Here is a 21,281-nt window from a genome sequence, read left to right as displayed (position 1 = left end):
TGGGATTACAAGAACATATGCCATTTTACATGTTTTGTCAGAATATCATACCATTTACGCAATACTTCTCGATATCAAGCACACAGCAATATCGCTTGCGTAGCAGTATCACTTGCACAGTATAATTCCAAAGATATAGACTGGAAATTATTAATCTAGAAACCCGAAAATTTTGCGAGGTGGACCATGCTGTGAGCCACTGAGTAACTAGAACCTTATCCCACCTGCAAAGACCTTTATCTGAGAACTCGAAAAAAAATTAGAGGAAACCGCCAGATTAAAAAAAAATAACAAAAACATATTACTAGCACAATCAGTCTTGGTCCTACAGGTGCACACGAGTATCCATGTTAAAAGCTATATTGGCTTTATAAATCGAGGAACAGTATTATCTCCGAATGAAGTGATTTTTCCAGACAGCAGAAAAGAAGAAAGTTTCAAACCATGGCACAGAGTCACAAGGAGCGTCTCTTGCGACTTATAGTATGGTTTGTGGGATACAGCCATCCTCATACAGTACAGGCGACACAAGTTTACACGGGCCTGTCTAATGGATCAAATCTTTATATTTAATAGGATCACCATTTATGCTCAATGCCGACACATAGATGGTATTTGCTTTTCATATATGGGAGGAGAGAGATGCAGTAAAAATCTTATTGAGTTCTCTATTGAATGAAGTTAATGGAGCTTTCATAGTTCGTAATTTTTCTTGATTGGATCGTACAGAATAGTGATGACAGCATGTTGGGGTGATAGATGCGAATGGGCCCTGAGGGACACAGATCATCTTTGGACAGCAGTACCTGTAAGTAGTTTGGGGGCCCACCACAATGCAGTAACAAAATCCTTGTCCTTTTCTCAGTTCCCATACTGTCTTTTCTACTACCTCATGTTGCATTAGACGCTGACCTTACACATCGTACCATGTTGGCAGAGCTACGACAACTTGTTCCCATTTCCACAGAATGGTCAAAACATGATCCTGTCACACTAACGCAAGTCACTCTGTTTCTACATGGGTTGCAGAAGGTGTTAGATACAGCTCTCTCCAACTTCTGCTCAGTTCCAACTTAATTTGGAACGATCACACCCGCAAAGGTGCAGAAATGGCAGTAGTTGCAAAAGGCCTAGGGATTATGTGAAATCTTACTGTGGCAGATAGGTTCGAAAAAAGGTGACTCGTTTTCAGATATGAGAGTGCCAGAAATATGATTCACTAGTGGCTGTAATCATTAAAGGACTTCTCCATCAGATGCAACGCAGGTATGTGGTTGATTGGAAAGACATGATTGCAAATCATAGTGTACATTTCTTGCAACCTCAACCAGCACACCATCTACCATTTTTTGTGATCCTTCTCATTCAACCATCACCTATAACCCAGTCGATATATCACCATACCCGTGACGTGACATTGAGATAGAATGCGTTACAAATACTGGAGAAATATCTAGAGGCAGCGTGAAGGAATTGGAAATATCAGCTTCATAAAACGTTCCTTAGCCGAATCACTTTCTAAATTCGGTAATTAATTGTGAGGTTGCAGCGTCGGTGATGTGTAATCGCACTGTTGGTATGATTATATACATTCCGGCGATCACCGTCAATATTCAGTGTTGCGGTATTTGTCTGGAAAAAAGCTCTTCCTTTGGAGGTAATGGCATACCTCGATTCATAAAGCCAGTATAGGTTTTACCCTGTATACATATGTGCACATGTAGAGCGAAGACCGATTGTGATAGTAATATGGTCGTTGCGATCGTGTTTTTCTAACACCTGGTCGTTTGTAAGACTATTGTGCCTCTCATTCTAAGACGCAGTGGTACCACTCACAGGAAAAACTTATGAGACAAGTCCACCCATCACCGATTTTCTCTCGGTCTTGTTTCGTATCAGCAGCAATAAGTTATTGGCGAAGTATTATACTTCGTAGTATGGAGTGCATGATAGGTTCACCACCAGCATCAGGCTTATAAAGTATGTGTGTGCATTCCGACATGTGCAAAGGAAAGGACTATGTCCTGTCATAAGGAAGGTATGGATCTGACGTGGAATACTGTGATAGCAAAGGGAAAGGTGTATCAAATCTTAAGAATGGTATAGATATTTCTATTTCCAGGGACACAGCCATCAACAGGGTGTATTTCTGATACTGTGCTCAGCGTCGAATGTCATCCAATTGAGACTGCAATGGTAAGGTTTAATTGTAAGTGTAGCAATCAAATTTGTATGTGACTGGTATCCTAGGATAATTCTGTCTGCTGGTGTATGGCTTGCAGCGCCGGTGGCCTGCGACAGTAATGATTCACGTTTCCGGCTAATAGCAGGAGCTGTCCAAATCGAAAGGCCTGTTGGGACGCAGGAATGAGCTGAATTAACCGTGTCGTCCTCTAGACTGCCATATGGCAAACTAATACATAGTATGTGTTTGACAGCATTAGTGATCGTGTGGAAATTTGAGGTGATTCAATATCGACGTGTGTTTGCGCTGGAAAATTATTCCCTGCCGTGTAAATTGTCCGGTTGACTGTTTCTGCACATTTCGCTACTTTATTCAGTTGAGGGATCATCGATTGTGGTGTGTACATTTTGCAGGTGAAAGACGGTTGGAAGACATGATTGCTGGTTATCTAGACATGAGAAACGCCTTAGTTGAATTTGGAAATTATGAGAATGATTTGGAAACTGTTAAATCACCGACATCAGGATTCACATGTGGAAATATCAGTTTCCTACAGGATAAGGTTCCGTTTACTCAGTGGCTTACAGCACACTCCACCTCGATAAAGTTTCAGGTTTCTAGAGAAATAATTTCCTGTTTATATCTTTGGAATTATACTGTGCGAGCGATACTGCTATGCAAGCGATATTGCTGTGTGCTTGATATCGAGACGTATCGCGTAAAAGGTATGATATTCTGACAAAACATGTGAAATTGCGTATGTTCTTGTAATCCCAGACTCTGGAGATGGCTGTAGAGAGCAAGCAACCAAGGGGCCAGAAACAGTGAGGCCTTTGTGTTGAGGGGAAACGAGCCCATCTTTTTACAACAGTTCTGAGAGTTATATGTGATGTCAGTATAACACTTGAGAGAATTCTAACTGAATATCCGAAAACAGACGTGACTCTCACCGGCTGGCTGTAGGCGACAGTGGCATGAGAGCAATGCCTCGTGCCCATGTGTTCGTCTATCCGGAGGTGGCTCATGGCGGTGTCGCCACATGCACGCATTGGGACCTCTGATACATTGCAGTTGACGATAGTTGTAAAGCAAAGAGTGTTTGTGCACTGCATTGGTTTCGGTTGAGTAAGCGTTGTGAGCATGTTTGCAGAGCCTTTTACATGCATTATTTTGACAATTACGAGTTGTATGAGTGTCTGCATATCAGTGTACTGTATTATTTCGGTGATTTACGAGTAGTTTCCAGGTCTGTGGCCTGTTCAATGCATTATTTCGTCAGTGAGCGTGTTTGCAGAGCCTTTTATATGCATTATTTCCGTAATTTACGAGTAGTTTGCAGATCTGTAGTCTGTATGTTGTGACCCGAAGCGCATCAGAGAGTTTTGTATCATTGTAATACATGAACTACATGAAATCCATCCCTAAATAAATTGTTCCAAAATAAATAAAGTACATTCCTTCCTCTTCCCAGCAGCCCATAACAGAGTGAGTCCTTTTTTTCCCGCCATTTTCCCCCTCCCGACCGCCAAGGGACGATAGCGCCCTCTGGTGGCACTACTGTGTAGTAGGTCAGTTGGACTCCAGACCTCATGGTGAACACACTGGATGGAGCTACTGCCTCAAATTGTTTAAATAAAGACTGCCTGCAAAATAAAGACTTACGTCCATTCTAGCCAGCAGCCCAGCACAGACTGAGTCCTTTCCCTGCCAATTCCAGGGAAGAGGTGGTGGTTGGATGACTTAGGTTAGTGGAGGTAGTCAGAGTGATCTTTTTTCCCTCCATTTTCTCAGGTTATTGAAGGAAGCCCAATTGACCATTGTTCCAACAAAATTTTAACTTCCCGCCATTTTATGGGGGAGGGGAGGGGGGAGGGGGCCAGGTTAGTGGAGGTAGCCAATTGACCTATCTTCTCACCAAAATTTGAACTTCCCGCCATGACGTCATTGCGATGTTGCCACGTCTGTCGTCGCCATCTTGGATCCACCCTCTTGAATAAATTTCGCAACAATACAGAATACGTGATGTCCACGTTGCCCTACTATTTACCAACCTTTGTCTTTTTACCTACTTGACCCTCTGATGCCTTTCATCTCTCAAAGTCATCCATTCTTCTTCTACTGTATTACTTTCCTCTGTTCTTGTCAGCAGTTCCCTAATGCCCCTGCAGAAACTCTCTACAGCCTCTTGCTCTTTCAGTTTATGTGGGTCCCATCTCGTTAAATTCCTAACCACCTGCAATTTATTCAGTCTTAATGTACAGTTTCGTAACTAATTATGGTTAGAGTCCACATCTGCAGCGGAAATTCAAAACTGTTTTCCTAAATGTCTGTATTATCACTGTATAATAAATCTGAAACCTTCCAGTGTCTCCAGGTCTCTCCAGGTCTCTTCTTTCAAGATTCTTAAACCAAGTGTTAGCAAGGATAAAGTTATGCTCTATGCAGAATTCTACCAGGTGGCTTCCTCTTTTGTTTCTTAGCCCCAGTCCACTTACACCTATTAGTTTTCCTTCCCTTCGTTTTCTACTATCGAATTCCAGTCTCACATGACTATTAAATTTTCGTCTGCCTTAACTATTTGAATACTTTCTTTCATCTCATCATACATTTCTTCAATCTATTCACCATCTGTGGCATATAAACTTGTACTAGTGTGGCAGACGTGGGCTTCGTGTCTATCTTCGCTACAATAATGCATTCACAATGCTGTTCGTAGTAGCTTATCGGCATTCCTATTTTTATTCATTATTGAACCAACTCCTGTATTACTCTTATTTGATTTAGTATTTATGGCCCTATGTTCACCTGACCAGAAGTCCTGTTTCTCCTGCCACCGAACTTAATTAATTCCCACTACATCTAACTTCAGTCTATCCATTTCCCTTTTTAAATTTTCTAACCAACCAACCCGATTCAGGGCTCTGATATTCTGCGGTCCGATTCGTAGAACGCCAGTTTTGTTTTTCCTGATAACGACGTCCTCCTGAGTAGTCCCCATCCAGTGATCTGATGGGGGACTATTGCTTGGGCGACGTGCTTGCTTGCACATGGTTTAAACATTTGTGTGACCTTTCCTTCCAGCAGAGCGGCAGTAGTCGGCAACGATGTTGTATTTTCACATATGATCGAGTTCCACAAATGTTGTATCGTTGAAGTCCTCTTCAAATGATCTATCCAATACCACAGCAAAAGTACATAGTTAAAAACAGTTGGTGTCATAATATGCTAGCTAAAAACGTAAAGCATTACTTGCTTGTGTTAGAAAATTCGCTACAGTGTTCGTTCTACGAGTGACACTCAATAATTAAAAAAACAAATTGATGGAGAAAATAAATGTTTTTACAAAATGAGACCTTTACTACTTCAAGATTTTAAACATGTTTACTACTTGTCAAGATAACTCCCACCAATATTAATACATTTTTCTTAAACATGTTTACTACTTGTCAAGATAACTCCCACCAATATTAATACATTTTTCTCAATGATGAGTTAGTTTTTTTTACACCAGATACAAAGAAGTCTTCATCATATTGTTTGATCCACTTTGCCAAAAATTCTGTAAGTTCCTCATTGTCTCCGAACTTTTTCCCAAGTAATGTTTCCTCGCTTGGAACAGTTGCATCACATGTTAAAATATTGTTTAGAATATAGCGTTCTTGGGAGTTTGCAAACTAAGACCTTTTTCTTCAGCTGTATACGTTAAGTTTTTCAGGGCCCACTTTGCAGCTGTTTTTCAGTACTTGAGCCTGTTAGTGATAACGTTATGAACTGTGTCAACACTTACTGAAACTAGTTTGCTATATGTTCAATTTTAATATGTTGGTCTTCGCGAATGATGTTGTCAATGCGGGTTTCAAGCGAAGGAGCTGACACTTCAGACTGGCTGGCCAGGACGTTGCACGTCAGTCCCTGACGTTCCATCGTTTCCGGTCTATCCTCTTATAAAAATTTTCTCAGTTCATACAAGTTTCGCCGTACTATAAAATCATTCAAGGAAAGATTTTGGCCGGTTTTTCACGATCGAAATAGATAAAAAAGAAACGTATCACTGGACGTCAAACGACGAATATGGAAACTTCAAACGGACGCGCCATTGTTAGGTACAATATTGACATCATGCACAGAACAGTTTTTACCCGTCAGCTGTAATCAGCTCATCCTAGTGATGCCACCCTAGAGTCATGAAAGTAGAAAACTACTCCTACGAACAGTTTCATTTCTACACCAGTTTGTGTTTGTAATTATTGAACGTCGGTCGTAATGTAGAGAAAACAGTGCTTCGATATATTTACTGGTTCTGGATGTATAGCAGTGTGTAAATTGATTGAGACAAGACAACAGAACTTTAACTGTGCACTTTTATTACTGTATGTGTGATACAGTTAGTGGCTTATTGAAAATTAATAAATAATACGTCCTCTTTTTGCTTTAATGATGTTCCGAACACATTGTGGCATAGATTCGAGCGGGTTAGAGCAAATGTTTCATAGCTCGTCATAGAATTATACTTTTACAACTACACTTTTTGCTTTTGTTAAATAGTACATTTTACCAAAACGCAGTTTCACAGTACTCCACAAATTCTCGATGGGATTTAAGACTGATGAATACCAGGCCACTGTAGAAGATTAATGTTATTTTCTTCTATGAACGTCTTACTTGCTTCAGAAGTGTGACACAGGACCAGATAATGTTGAAATGTTCCCGCACCGTCTGAAGAGGCCTGTGCAAAAATACACTCCTGGAAATGGAAAAAAGAACACATTGACACCGGTGTGTCAGACCCACCATACTTGCTCCGGACACTGCGAGAGGACTGTACAAGCAATGATCACACGCACGGCACAGCGGACACACCAGGAACCGCGGTGTTGGCCGTCGAATGTCGCTAGCTGCGCAGCATTTGTGCACCGCCGCCGTCAGTGTCAGCCAGTTTGCCGTGGCTTACGGAGCTCCATCGCAGTCTTTAACACTGGTAGCATGCCGCGACAGCGTGGACGTGAACCGTATGTGCAGTTGTCGGACTTTGAGCGAGGGTGTATAGTGGGCATGCGGGAGGCCGGGTGGACGTACCGCCGAATTGCTCAACACGTGGGGCGTGAGGTCTCCACAGTACATCGATGTTGTCGCCAGTGGTCGGCGGAAGGTGCACGTGCCCGTCGACCTGGGACCGGACCGCAGCGACGCACGGATGCACGCCAAGACCGTAGGATCCTACGCAGTGCCGTAGGGGACCGCACCGCCACTTCCCAGCAAATTAGGGACACTGTTGCTCCTGGGGTATCGGCGAGGACCATTCGCAACTGTCTCCATGAAGCTGGGCTACGGTCCCGCACACCGTTAGACCGTCTTCCGCTCACGCCCCAACATCGTGCAGCCCGCCTCCAGTGGTGTCGCGACAGGCGTGAATGGAGGGACGAATGGAGACGTGTCGTCTTCAGCGATGAGAGTCGCTTCTGCCTTGGTGCCAATGATGGTCGTATGCGTGTTTGGCGCCGTGCAGGTGAGCGCCACAATCAGGACTGCATACGACCGAGGCACACAGGGCCAACACCCGGCGTCATGGTGTGGGGAGCGATCTCCTACACTGGCCGTACACCTCTGGTGATCGTCGAGGGGATACTGAATAGTGCACGGTACGTCCAAACCGTCATCGAACCCATCGTTCTACCATTCCTAGACCGGCAACGGAACTTGCTGTTCCAACAGGACAATGCACGTCCGCATGTATCCCGTGCCACCCAACGTGCTCTAGAAGGTGTAAGTCAACTACCCTGGCCAGCAAGATCTCCGGATCTGTCCCCCATTGAGCATGTTTGGGACTGGATGAAGCGTCGTCTGACGCGGTCTGCACGTCCAGCACGAACGCTCGTCCAACTGAAGTGCCAGGTGGAAATGGCATGGCAAGCCGTTCCACAGGACTACATCCAGCATCTCTACGATCGTCTCCATGGGAGAATAGCAGCCTGCATTGCTGCGAAAGGTGGATATACACTGTACTAGTGCCGACATTGTGCATGCTCTGTTGCCTGTGTCTATGTGCCTGTGGTTCTGTCAGTATGATCATGTGATGTATCTGACCCCAGGAATGTGTCAATAAAGTTTCCCCTTCCTGGGACAATGAATTCATGGTGTTCTTATTTCAATTTCCAGGAGTGTATTTTCACGTATTTGGTTGCATTCATCATGTCATAACTGGAACTAGTGCCCGACGGTCACTTGCAGTAAAGGATATTACATAGTCCTTTTGAGATGCTCAACTCTCACTGCCTCATTAATGTTTCTCCTGAGAACTCTTGTTTTGTAACCTCGAACAATAAAATGTGACTCATCACTGAAAAATTGTACTTTTCCAGTTATTGGATGTCCAAGATTTATATGTTTTGACCAACGTCAATAGGTTTTTCTTCATGACAGGTCTAAACAACTGCTTCTTTATTGGCTTTCCTGCCTTTCGTTCACTGTGCACAACCCTGCGCCATACCGTTGAAGACCCCTTTTCAACCCCAGTAGTCAATACATGTCTCTGAATGCCCTTAACTGTCTTATGAGGATGAATTCTACTGCTTCTAAGTACAATTTTGTCAGTTCTGGGGATGGTTCTTCGTGTTAGGTCACATCTACCCGTTCTCTTGGGAGACAATGAAGCGTTATTAAGATACGAACTCGAAATACTAAATTTTTCCACATAAAAAACAGAGACAATTTCTCTTATAGTTGTAGGTATGTGTTCGTTAAGAGCAACTACTTTTGTCCGCTTATTAGGTGAAATGTCCATTTTAACACAAGCGCGAAGTTTTCCTTTCTGGTACACAGAAATAACGTACGTTGTTAATGCACATCCAAGCACTCAACTGAACTGGAGGGGAGCTACAATTGTTTGACAGACAAGGGGTGGATAAAATTGGTTACAGCTAATACAGTGCATCTATTAAGAGGACTTGTGACGGCGCGGCGTAGAGCCTTCAGCCTCATCATCTGCGCTGGCGCCTGCCCGCTGTTTACATTGGGACGCAGGCTCCAGACCCGCTGCTGTTTGCGGACAGGTGGCGTCTGCCCAGCTGCCTTCTTGCCTTCCTTCCGGCTGGCGGCTCCCTTTGATCGCTGCTTCCCACGACCCCACGTCCCCCCCCCCCCCCCCCCCCCCGCCCCTTCCCTCCAACCGTCTCTGCACAATCTCATCCGCTCGAGTGCTCTAGGCAGCTGCACTGGTGCACCCCATTAACTCCCCAAAATCCTGCCCGGCAAAATCTTCACGGTTTACCAAGTTACATAAGGGGAAAAAAATTCACAGTGCAGCTACAAAATGTTTATTCTGCATAGTGGCTTCGAAACATTGTGGTTGCAGTTGTTGGTACTGTTTTGTTTTTCAACCTCAAGACTGCTTCGAAGCAGCTCTCTACGATAGTCTCTTCACCTCTGCTTAACAGCTACAGCCTACTCCATTCGAACCTGTTATTAATTATAATCATAACTTACTCTCCCACCACAATTATCACCTTACCACAAATCCATCCGTTACCAAATCAACGATTCCTTTTTGCTGAAGAATGTGTCCCATCAAGTAATGCTATTATTTCAGCCATAATGTGTCATAAAGTCCTTTTTTTCTCAATTCGATTCAGTGCCTCCTCATTAGTTATAATATTTGATGTACCCATCTAATCCTCAGTATTCTTCAGTGGCACCAATTTTTAAAAGCCTCTCTACTCTTTTTCCTGAACTGTTTGCATCTATGTTTCACTTTCGTAGAGCTTACTACTACGGACTTACCTCTGCACCTCTTAGAACTTACATTTATATTCGATGTTAACGTGTTTATTTTGTTCAGAAATGGTTTTCTGGCTACAGCCAGTCTTCATTGTGTATTCTCTTTGTATCGACCATCATCACTCATTTCGCTTACCAAACAGCAAAATTAACTTACATCTTTAACTGTTTTTTATCGAAATATAATTCTTTCGGCATCGTCTAATTTAACTCGGCTACTTTCGTTCATATTCATCTTAAACATTTTTTCAGTTTTTTAATTTGCTTTATACGTCACGTCCCATATGACCGAATTGAGGAGCAAGTCTCCATGGTCATGGGACGAGTCAGCACATGAAATTAGACCAGAAGAAAAATAACACATAAAATGGGACGTATATGAATCCTAAGCAGATGAAAAGCCATAAGTTTAAATAAACATAATCAACAATGTAATACAGATATTAACTTAATTCTTTTAATTTTTCCACACTTGAAAGTGCATGGATTATTAGCAACATTTTTGAATTCTTGTCGCAGCTTATTGAAAGTGAATGCACCATAATACTGCATGCCTATCTGCACAAGAGTGACGGAGGCACGTTCCAAATTCAGGGTGGCTGTCTGTCTTGTATTAACTGCTAACTCTTGGGAATAACAATATGTTAACAACAAACGGCACTAAATAAAATAAGTATTTAGAAGCCATTGTCAGAATTCCCAGTCTACTGAACAAGCGTCGACAAGAGGTTCGCGAACAAGCACCACATATCGCTCAAAATGCCCGTTTCTGAGCCAAAAGTACCCTTTTTGAATCAGAAGAGAGAACCCAAAAATAGTACCATACATCACAAGCGAATGAAAATAAGCAAAGGTGACTACTTTTGAATTAATAGTAAATAAAGCAGTACAGTAAAGATAATACAGTGAAGCTGCATACCCCCGGGAATAATTACGGCTGTAGTTTCCCCTTGCTTTCAGCCGTTCGCAGTACCAGCACAGCAAGGCCATTTTGGTTAGTGTTACAAGGTTAGATCAGTCAATCATCCAAACTGTTGCCCCTGCAACTACTGAAAAGGCTGCTGCTGGCCTCTCAACAGATGTCCCTCCGTTGTGGTTGCACCTACGGTACGGCTATTTGTGTAGCTGAGGCACGCAAGCCTCCCCACCTTCGGCAAGGTCCATCTATCTTAGAAGTTAGATTAAGGAAAGGCAAACCTACGTTTCTAGCATTTGGAGACTAGGAGAAATCTTTTGACAATGGTAAATGGAATAGTCTCCTTCAAATTCTGATGGTGGCAGGGGTAAAATACAGGGAGTGAAACGCTATTTACAATCTGTACAGAAAGCAGATGGCAGTTATAAGAATCGAGTGGGATGAACGTGAAGAAGTGGTTGGGAAGGGAGTGAGACAGGGTTGTAGCCTATCCCCGAAGTCATTCAATCTGTATATGGAGCAAGCAGCAAAGGAAACAAAAGAAAAATTCGGAGTAAGAATTAAAATCCATGGAGAAGGAATGAAAACTTTGAGGTTCGCCAATGACACTGTAATTCTGTCAGAGACAGCAAAGGACCCTGAATAGCTGTTGAACCGAACGGCCACTGTCTTGAAAGGAGGATATGAGATGAACATCAACAAAAGCAGAACGAGGATAATGGAATGTAGTCGAATTAAGTAGGGTGATACTGAGGGGGTTAGATTAGGCAATGAGACACTTAAAGTAGTAAAGGAGTTTTGCTATTTGGGGAGCAAAATAACTGATGATAATCGAAGTAGTGAGGATATAAAAAGTAGACTGGCAATGGCAAGGAAAGCGTTTCTGAAGAAGAGAAATTTGTTAACATCGTTTAAGTTTCAGGAAGTCTTTCCCGAAAGTTTTTGTATGGAGTGTAGCCATGTATGGAAGTGAAACATGGACGATAAATATTTTAGACGAGAAGAGAATAGAAGCTTTCGAAATGTGGTACTCCAGAAGAATGCTGAAGAACAGATGGGTAAATCACATAACTAATGAGGAGGCATTGAGTAGAGCTGAGGAGGCGAGAATTTTGTCGCACATCTTAACTAGAAGAGGGGATTGGTTGGTAGGACATGTTCTGAGACATCAAGGGATCACCAATTTAATATTGGAGGGCAGCGTGGAGGGTAAAAATCGTAGAGATAAATACACTAAGCAGATTCAGACGGATGTAGGTTGCAGTAGGTACTGGGAGATGAAGAATCTTGCACAGGATAGAACAGCATGGAGAGTTGCATCAAACCAGTCTCTGGACTGAAGACCACAACAACAACAGTAAATAAAACATAATTTAGTTTTTGTACAAGATTCGGAACTTGAGCTTTTCATAACAGCTTACTACCTATCTGAACGTCTACGAATCTAAACTGTTCTACCCGTAATGTCTAATCAAGAAGTCAATTCTTGTTGAATTGTGTCTCAGAAACTGTAAAAACTTAGTCTCCCTGTGATTTAACATCAATTATTTTCCGTAAGCCATGAACTTAGAGCTTGAACTACATTATTTGATACTGTGTCAGTATAGCACACAACGTTCTTCGCTATAAAGTCTGTGTTTTCAGGAAGCCGAAATATTTTACGATCACCTGTAATACTAGAAGGCATATCATTTATATAACTAAGAAACATTAGCGGCCCCAACACATTTATCTCTACCACAAGTCATAGCCATTCTCAGTGCTGCAGAGAAAGTCCTTCTGCTGTCTGTTTTTAAAGTAAGTGAGGTACACCCCTTGTTCCACAATGTTTCAACTGCTGCAGTAACATACACTATTCATTATGTTTAACAACTCTTAAAACTCCTTTCCGACTCTGACATAATTATAATGTTATAGGCAAGCCTCTAATTTTTTATTCCTTCTCTCTAAACTGATTCCTTTCCCAAATTTCTTCTCGCTATCCTTTACTGCTTGCTGAATGCACATATTGATAATTACTCCCTTCTCAATTGCTGTATCCCTACCATGCCCTTCGATTCTTCTAATTACAGTCTGGTCAGTTAGTTTCCAGGAATCATTTGTACACGGAACGAGTCATTTTACATTCGCATTACACATTTATGTGTAAATATGGCTACATCCTGAGCATTTACAACTTTTAATTTTTTAAAAATACAGATTTCAGTTATTGATTCCTTCTCACCATCTTGCACACATTACATAAATAGAAATTGTTCTGCCGAATAGAAAGAGTTGTGAAGCTGAAACTGTTCAGTTTCTTTGCAAATTTAATTTCCTATCTGTCAGATATTTTAAATCATTGAGTAAATGATCAAAAATTTCCGTGACAGTACTGTGCACCCCTTTTTGAGCTAAAGACAACCTTAATCTTAAGTAGAAACGTAATTTTTCATTTGGTATTATAATTATATGTGTCATGGTTCCATTTAGACTGTGGTGGATTATTTACAACAAAGTTCATGAGGAAATAAACATAATGTAAAGCAGTAGGCAAAATGCCTAACTGCTTAAATATATGTCTACAAGATGATCGTAGGTCAGCAACACATATTACTGTTACAGTACGTTTCTAAGCAATTAAAAATTTTTTCTTAAAGATGAATGAACCCAGGACATTATTCCAAATGTCGTCACTGAATGAAAAAATGCAAAATATGTCAACTTACTGGTTTGTGTCTCCTTAAGAGTTGCAGTGTATCAAGGCGGAAATATGGCTAAAGCAAGTCGCTTTAGAAATGCCAAATTTTGTTTTTCTTTCCAGCTTAAATTCTCATCATCATGGACACCTAAAAATTTAAGTTTCCTTCCTACCTATTATTTCCTCACCATATGTTACACTTACCACTGGTATGTGCCACTGAGACTAAGCCTATTCTCAGAAAACCATTCAACAATACTCCAGTTACCCTTATTTACTAATCCTTACGTTGCTATATGTATGTTTGGATTCCTTATATTACGAGTGTATAAAAAAAACTAATTCTACTTGTTATATATTAGACTGAATATCACTTACATATGTGAGAAACAACAGTGGACTTAACATTGAGTCTTGCCTGCTTTGCTTAAGTATAACTTTCTGTATGAATAAAATTTACTCGGGCTTCTAGCCACATCAGGTGGCTAAAATCCCACGAGCTTTCGACCGAGCTCTCCTCAGTCATTGTCAAGTGGAAAGAATGACTGCTGTGTCACCGTGGCCGCGTCGTTATACAGCCACACTACTGGCTGTGACGTCACCAGTGCTCTCTTCCTCGCCATATATGGCAATGTTTTCATCCCGCGTTCGTCGCACTCGTTTTAACTCCGCGATGGCCGGGTCCCAGGCTGTGTTGAGCTGCAAACCGCCGTCCTTGTTGATGGTGTTTTCAGAGGTTTTCATTTCAATAGCTTCTTCTATGACGCTATCCCAAAATCCCTTCGTCTTCATAACGACAGATGTTTCATCGAATAGAATTCGGTGTCCATTTTCTAAGGCTAGTTCTGCCACGGCTGATCTTTCTGGATAGCGTAGGCGTAAGCATCTCCCGTGTTCCGCCCGGCGTTGCTCCACACTGTTTGGCCGACGTAGTAACATCCACACTGACATGGTTATCTTGTACACTCCAGGCGTTGTAAGCCTTCGATCGCCCTTCACAGGCCTCATGAGCTGTCGAATTTTTGCTGGGGGCCTGAACACCGATGACATGTTATATCTCTTCAGGATCTGGCTAATCTTTCCCGTCACTTTACCACAGAAGGGCAAAAACACAAGTTTCTTGCTTTTGTTTCGGTGGTGTCTCTCCTCTGTTGGTGTGTTTTTTGTGTGTCACACCTGTCCGTGGCTGTACCCGTTTTCCCAGAAGACTTTTCGGAGGTGGCACAGTTCTAGTGGCAGACTTTCAGCGTCTGAGACGACTTTAGCACGATGGACGAGGGTATTTAGAACGCCACGTTTTTGTGCCGGATGTTGGTGGCTGAGAGCGTACAGATACCGATCTGAGAGTGTCGGTTTCCTGTAGACACTGTGGCTGAGGTGCCGATTGGTTTTCCGTCGAACGAGGATGTCAAGGAAGGGCAATGCACCGTCTGTCTCGACTTCCATTGTAAACTTGATGTGGCCGTGAATGCCGTTTAGGTGTTCTAAGAATTCTCCCAGTTTTCACGACCATGGGGCCAGATGATAAAACTGTCATCGACGTAACGATAAAAGCAACTTGGCTTAGCTGGAGGCGTGTCCAAGGCGATGTCTTCAAATTTTTTCCATAAAAAGGTTGGCTATGGAAAGAGCTAATGGGCTTCCCAGAGCCACGCCGTCCAACTGCTCGAAATACTGGCCGCCATGTAGGAAGTACAGCGATGTCAACGTGTGCTTAAACAGTCCCACAATTGTGCTATCAAATAACTGGGAGAGGAGTTCTATACAGTCTTTGACAGGAACAGGGAGACCACATCAAAACTAACCATTATATGTCCTTGACTGAGTACAGTTGTTTAATTTTGTTGACAACGTCGTCGGTTGATGTAATGCACACGACGCCCGACATGCGGTGCAAGGAGGCTGGCCAGGTGTTTTGCCAATCTGTAAGTGGGCGACGCAATGGTTTTCACAGTGGGACGAAGAGGAGAATCCGGTCTGTGGATTTTTGGTAGTCCATAAAGCGTAGGAGGTCTCGGCGCCTGAGGGAGCAGATTGTTAATAACGCCCTCTTCCTGTGTTGATTGTTTTAGAAGCTCTGATGTCTTCCTCATTATTCTTGACGATGGGTCCCATGGCAGTTTCCGGTATGTATCCTCTTCAAGAATCAACTGAATTTTGGCGTCGTAGACAGCTGTATTCAGAATGACGGATGCATTGCCCTTGTCAGCTGGCAGAACCACGATGAGGGGGTCGTTGCGTAGTGCGTGAAGACCATTGCGTTCAGTCCTAGTCAAGTTATACCTCGCTGGTTTAGATTTTGAAATGATACGGCACGCTTCGCGACCAATTTCATCTGCACTCTCACTAGGAACCTTGAGGATTGCTTGTTCAACCCCACTTATAATATCACAGATAGGGATGCTCCGAGGCGCTAGTGCGAAGTTAAGACCTTACTTAAGCGCCGAAATGGCACCCTCGTCGATCTCTTTCTCCGTCATGTTGATGACAGTTCGTTCTGTTGATTTTCGTTCTGCACGTGTTGTTGTTGAGATAGATGCATGAACATTACTTTCTGTTCCTTTGTGGTCTTCTTTTGCGATGACACCTGTTGTGCTGTGGTGGCCGCGTCGATCCACTCCCAATCTACTTGCGAGAGTACTGTCAATTGCAGATGGATAGCCAGCAACTCGCGACGGTTTAAATCCAGCTGCCTTCTAGTGCAGTGTAACCTTTCCCGCAACAGGGAAGAGCTGGCACGATGATAGCTTCTTCTGGCTGCCGAGGTGTTGACGTGATGGCTCATCATTGGAAATCGTGGAATCGTGTTCTCACCTCGACAGCGTAGCAGGAAGGCTACAGAGCTTAACAGGTTAGCCTTCTTAACATGTAGTTTCCCTAGGCGTTTAATGCTGCGCCACGTTTCCTCCCCGCAGAGGTACTTCATAGTTGAATGAACGGTTTCGCGGCGATATGAATTAATAAGATTTTCTCGGGCTTCTAGCCGCATCAGGTGATTAAAATCCCACGAGGTTTCGAGCGAACTCTCCTCAGTCATTGACAACTGGTAAGACTGACTGCTGTGTCGCCGTGACCGCGTCGTTATATAGCAGCACTGCTGGCTTTGACGTCACTAGTGCTCTCTTCCTCGCCGTTTATGGCAATGTTTTCATCCCGCGTCCGTCGTACCCGTTTCAACCTCGCGATGGCCGGGTCCCAGGCTGCGCTGAGCTGCAAACCGCCGTCCTTATTTACGGTGTTTTCAGAGGTTTTTAGTTCAATAGCTTCTTTTATAACGCTGTCCCAAAATCCTTTCGACCTCATAACGTCCTCATAATGTACTCATAACAAGGACTGCGGTTTGGAGCCCAGAACAGTCTGGAACCCGGCCACCGCAAGGTTAAAACGGGTGCGACGGACGCGGGCAGAGAACATTACCATAAATGGCGAGGAAGAGAGCTCTAGTGACGTCCCAGCCAGCAGTGCGGCTATATAACGACGCGGCCACGGCGACACAGCAGTTATTCTTACTACTTGACAACGACTGAGGAGAACTCGGTCGAAAGCTCGTGGGATTTTAACTACCTGACGCGGCTAGAAGCCCGAGAAAATTTTATGAATGCATATCGCCGCGAAACCATGCATTCATACATAACTTTCTGTATTCTTTTGGTTTGTTGTAGCATTACCCACTGACTGGCTGAACTGTCATTTCCACAGAACTTCAGTTTATATAGGATACCAAACAGTGTTTTCTAGTTATTCAATGTTTCTAAAATTTGGTGTTTGAACGTGTAAATGGCGTTCCCAGCTGAACAACTTCCCTGAAATACAAAATGTGGTTTACTGAGGATGTTATTGCTGCTCAGGTGGGGTAGTATTCTAGAATATGTCACTTTCTCAAAAGTTTTGGAAAATCATGTCAGTAGAGAAACAGGCCGGTAGTTACTGACAGGTCATCTATCACCTTTCTTAAAGAGGCGTTTAAAGATAGAGGGATTTAAAGACGGCGTATTTCAAATTCTCTAGAACGAATGTCCTGATTTAGTGATGAATTACTGTAGTTCAGAAAAGACAGAACTTATTATATGGGACCAAGTTTGTAGAACTCGGTTGGAAACATTATTAAATCCAGGCGAGCTTTTATGTTTGAGATAATAGACAATTTTCCTGGTTCCAGAAAGAAAAGTGGTTCAGGAACCCACATGATCGAATTTTGTATGAGTTGGTATTTCAACATACTGCTTTGATATTTCTCTTGAACTGTTTATCCTTATATATTCTATTACATTTAATTAATAATTATTAAACACAGATGATACCTGTGAATGATTACTTATAGTCCTTCCATTTAAACCAATAGTGACATTATTCTGTCCTGCGGCATGTTTTCCTCTCTCTCGTTTCAATACATGCCGTATAGATTTAAGTCTATTGTTTGAATCAGTGATTCCTGACATTATCTGCAAGTTCCTTGATTCTAAATAAGTAACCTTAGTAATTTTTCATGGTTTCTGTAGTGTGCATCTACCGTTGGATCTTTTTTCTATTTCTTGCCAACAGTCACATTTCCTTTCTCCTTTCGGAAGATATGTTAATCCCTCCAGTAACGCATTCAGCCTTTCTGATTACTCTATATGGAAAGGTATTTTCAAATAATGATATGAATTTATCATCTAATAAATTAATTTTTACGTCAGCATTTGGTTTCCTATAAACTTAATCCCACTCATCTTTTGTAAACTGTTCTTAAATACGTTTGTCCTCGTGTCATTAATTATTCCAAAGGACTTCCAGTGAGAAGAATGTATACTGTAAGGCACTATCTTAATATATCCTCACTAACTATGTATCGTAATCAGAGAGAGAATTTGCTACTGAGTACATAGCTATTTTCTTGCTTTGAGCATCATTAAAGAAAACATTATGTCCTACTGTCTTTATCCACATGTGTTGCAAAATTAATTACTGAGATCAAATTTTAGACGCCAAATGAAGTTTTCTCAATGATTTTTCCTATGAGAATCCTTTAGATAATCTCTATAGAAATCACCACAGACTATTAACTGCTTGCTGCTGTCTGATGGTGGTGGTTAGTGTTTAAGGTCCCGTCGACAACGAGGTCATTAGAGACGGAGCGAAATCTCAGGTTAGGGAAGGGTTAGGAAGGAAATCGGTCGTGCCCTTTCAAAGGAACCATCCCGGCATTTGCCTGAAACGATTTAGGGAAATCACGGAAAACCTAAATCAGGATGGCTGGAGACGGGATTGAACCGTCGTCCTCCCGAAAGCGAGTCCAGTGTGCTAACCACTGCGCCGCCTCGCTCGGTACTGCTGTCTAATAGATAGCATAGTAATGAACCCGTATGCCTCATAAACAGTTCAAATACTGCACTCATATGAAATTTCAAGTTCTAAATAGCGTTTCACTTACTGCGTTTTAGCCGTGTTACCTTCAGAATATCCAAGAATGTTTTACATTTCCATTTTCAGTGAAGCTGAAGTTTTTCGTACAGCCACTAAAGAGTTAAAAAGAATTATTTAAAAATGTCCACAGAGGTTAACAAAAGTAAAAACTTGTTGATGTCATTTTCTTGTTTTACAAATATAGTGCGAAACGCCATCGGTAGCATCAAAAAAATTACATGTGCCTTACGTAAAACAGACTTTTTCTCTCTATTGTTGTTCAGTCCCCTTCACAAGGGCAGCGTGTCAACGATGCAAACATCCTACACTTTACGCAACCGGTTTAACATGCATGAAATCGAAACATTTATTTAAATATACGAAACATTTGTATGTTTTGAAAATTATTATAAAAATTATTATCGTTTATGCTATTAAAATAAGAAACGAACTATTGACTTTTTCCACTTAATGAATAAGATGAAGAAAGTGATGGCTCAGAATAGTTAGGTTTTTAAAATGAAGCACTACATATTGACTGAAAGTTGAATATCCTGCGCTGATAAAAGACAGTTGCGAGAGGGAAGCTCAGGCGTTCTGTAAGATCGCATGCCGTGGGTAAAAACAATGGTTCTGGTGTCACATGTTGAGTGACAGAGCATTCGCCTAAAAAACGTTAAGCTAATTCTAAATACGGTATTACAAAGTAATCGAATCTAGCGAAATGGTGGATCCTGGTATGTGAACCACAGGAAATTTGCACTCTGACAACAGCTGCAAACCACTGGTGCAGTGGTGCTGTCAGCCAGCAGCAGAGCCTGGCAAGGCTAAGTTTTACGTTCCATGAACGCTATACAGAGATCAGTTGGCTCTCTGAGCTAGCAACGCAAAGAAAAAGCTGCTATATCCTAGTTTTATGTACTAAGTTTTCAATATTTAACGCCTGTTGCAGAGCCTAATAGTGTTCTGTTGGCGTTCCATAACCGTTAGTGACTACTGAAATTATGGATAATGGACAATACGGTGAAGCTGGTCATATCAATTCGCAGCCGAAAACGGACAAAATGGCAACGCGTAAGACAAAGTACGCATATGTAAGTGAAGCTGTGCCTCCAACTAACCAGAAAGAAGTCATCGAGCCCTCGAATATGTATGTCGCCGCCACAGACTGCAAGTAGAGAAGCAAACGTTTATCTGATGAGACATCTGCAAAGAAAAATACGCGGCAGGCAAAAGCAAAGAAATTACTGAATAAAACTGACGAGCTGACTCTAAAGGTATTGTATTATAACAACTTGGAACACACTATTGGGCCAGATAGAAGATATACTGATTTTCGTAATAAAAGTCCTTCAGAGCCGATGTAAAAACGACCTTAACACGTACTGTGGTCAATAGTGCTGATACAGTCAGAGTGACAGACACAGAATTCGTGCGTACGAAATGCGGCAATGATGCCGATATGCACCCGACGGCATTGGGAAAAACGGTTTTTCAGGCAAAACTGGACTGCCGAAGAAACGTAACAAACATCAAACCTCTGTAGAGAAACAAAATTAGAATAGATCTAACTTTCGAAGAAGTTACAAACAACTTGGTAGAATCGTGTCGCTGTTTAACAGTAAGTAGAGATTAGCCCGTCGCGGTGTAATCAGTAAGGTTGAGCTGAATATTACTGATGACGAATTAATACAAGCCACAAAATGAACGGTAAAAAATCTAAGCATCACAAGGATGACTAAGCTGTTTTAAATGAGAAATACTGATCATCCTTCCCGTACAAAACCTATGTTTTGAGCTATGACTCTCAAAACTTGCCGGAATGCGTAAGCATATACAGGATGAGTTGCCATGTCCTACCATGTGTAGCAACAGTTAGACAATGCTTCAGTCGTCTAAGATACAAATATTAGTAGTGTATGTCGTTCACAGAAACGTTGTGAAACTTATGGTGATAATCAGTCAGCGGAGAAGGGCTCAAACCCAAATCCCATTTGTGTTCAATGTGAAGGGAATCATTATATAAGAGGTGTCCAGAGTAGAAGCAGAAACAAATAAAGAAAATTTCTGCCGATCTCAACATTCCATACATTGAAGCAGAGAATCTAATAACCCGCAGACCATACGCGGGAGTTGAGAAGGCTCAGTGGTCGAGAGAAGATGAGCACATTTAACTCAGTCTTCCTAATACACAACACAGGCTCACAACATACAAACAGCCTCGACAACAAACAAATTTCTACTATAAAGTGGTAGTTCTCAAACTGTGGGGCACGACCCCCCACGGGGTGCACGAATGGAGTACAAGGCGGTCAAGCTACATTTAATTCTTAGTAACTAAC

Source organism: Schistocerca gregaria, chromosome 5, assembly GCF_023897955.1.
Source record: "Schistocerca gregaria isolate iqSchGreg1 chromosome 5, iqSchGreg1.2, whole genome shotgun sequence".
Classification (NCBI taxonomy): domain Eukaryota; kingdom Metazoa; phylum Arthropoda; class Insecta; order Orthoptera; family Acrididae; genus Schistocerca; species Schistocerca gregaria.
This window is presented reverse-complemented; position numbering follows the sequence as displayed.